We start from the raw sequence: 2,019 nt of genomic DNA, 5'->3' as shown, positions 1-2,019 counted from the left end.
GAAGATATAAAGTGTACTCATTGACTAATCAGCATAACTTTAGATGCAAATGCTATGTGACATGTTAAATTAAATAAAATTCTCTTTTTTAAAAATAAAAAATGCAGAACATTTTATCCGATTAATCACCTTCATTAATTAGTAAGTTCATTATCCTCTCTTTAATTGGAGCAAATCTGTCTAATACATGCTGGTTGAACTCTGGTATTCTTATTGTCAGGTCTTTTTAGATGGAAAGCATAACCAATGGCTATAACCTTTCTTGGGACATTCAATTCCTTGAAAGTGTCAATTCTTCCTCATGTGGAAAAAAACTTTTCGTCTTTTGCTGACGCCATAGGTACAGTTAATATTAATTTCAGAAGCTTTGTAGATTCACTAAATATTTTTTCTAGATTATTGCGAACGATTCATTCTAGCAAACTCAGTCCCTGACAGTGATCCGAATTCCTCTTCAGCGTTGACTGAAGAGAGTTTGTAGCAGAGATTAGTGTTATAAAAAAATGTACATTGAACACACTTTATCCAGGAAAATTTAAAATAAATTGAGGAAATGTATCTGGTGCAAACAACACTACTGCCATAAGATATCCTGTAAATTCAAACTAGTTTTTTTTTTCGAACACTCTCCTGAATTTCCCTTTGCTTGTTTTGTCCAAGCCTTAATTGCAAATTTTTCCTCAGTTGAAAGCTGGTCAATGTTTTTTGTAAGTTATTTACAGAAGTCATGGTATACAATTCATTCAGAATTTGTAGGTTATTTACAGAATTAAAGCACACACAATAAAATTAAACCTAATAATTAAAAACCAAAACAGCTGATACAAAATAGGTACTGGTATATGAATTCCGAATGCCACATATTCATACATCAACACACACACACACATGTGCGTAAAAGAAAAAACTACATTCCAAATCATCCGTCTTGGTTATTACGCAATGCACGATGAATACAATATGCTTCCACATGAGGAGAAACAACGCTTACCAATGTGATATGTTCTGGAGAGGAAACCTCGAAACCCGCCAGATGAACGATCAGCATGTAACAGAAGCCCAAAAACAAAGAACATCAAAACAATCAGCACTGCCAGTTCTATACCCAGAAATGTTAACTGGGAGGGGTCCACAGTATTTGAGGGAGGTCCAATACGTCTACATAATATGGAACCTGTCTTATACTGCACCCGAAAAGACGATAAGTAATTCTTACTTACTGTCACCTATATTTTTTAAAAAAATGATAGAACGTTTATTTTTATAAGAAAAGAAGAATACATGATGAGGCGTAAAATAAAATATTTAGCCTACATCAATCGTTCCTCTGTTAAACAAGTAAAGTTCGTTAAGAAAGTCTACAAATGTTAGTCAAGTTTGGAAATTTTTGGGAGATCCGGACCCGGTGGACCCCCCTCGTGGCTACGCCCCTGAGCATTGCTAACTAGTCCCAAATTCAATGTGGCATTTCCCTTCATACAGTTTTATGTGGAAATTATCAAGAGTATAAAATATACTTATTTTATAAAAGAAATATATTTATACTAAAATACTATCCACAGAGGGGGGCGATTCTACGTACTGACTTATTAATATTTGATTCACAAATTACTGTAGAAGAAGCCTTCATTATCAATATAAGCTAAGAATTAGCTTGTAAATGCGGGTCTACTTTCGTTTGTTTTCTCTTCTACTAGATATTTTCTTTCTTATTTTGTAATTCTGCAATCACTTTTTGAATTGTCATTATATTGATTTGCTTCAGTATGGTCCCGTAATTTAAAAATATGAATGCATAAAAACAAATTCCATTTGTTAATATTGCTAGTGAAAGAAAATTCAGAAATCTTATTTAGCGCGAAAAATCTTCTCGTTCACTGGAAACGGTGCTGCGTTGCAGAAGCACTGCAACGACCAGTCCCTTTAACTTCCGAGATAGGGGAAAGGAGACTTAACATTTGCTCCAATTGCCGCGCTGAAGGAATCTGGTCGTTGTATGCTCGCTGCAACACAATATAA

The sequence above is a fragment of the Thermobia domestica genome, chromosome 7, assembly GCF_964235325.1.
Source record: "Thermobia domestica chromosome 7, izTheDome1.hap1.1, whole genome shotgun sequence".
Classification (NCBI taxonomy): Eukaryota; Metazoa; Arthropoda; class Insecta; order Zygentoma; family Lepismatidae; genus Thermobia; species Thermobia domestica.
Note: the sequence above shows the minus strand (reverse complement) of the source record.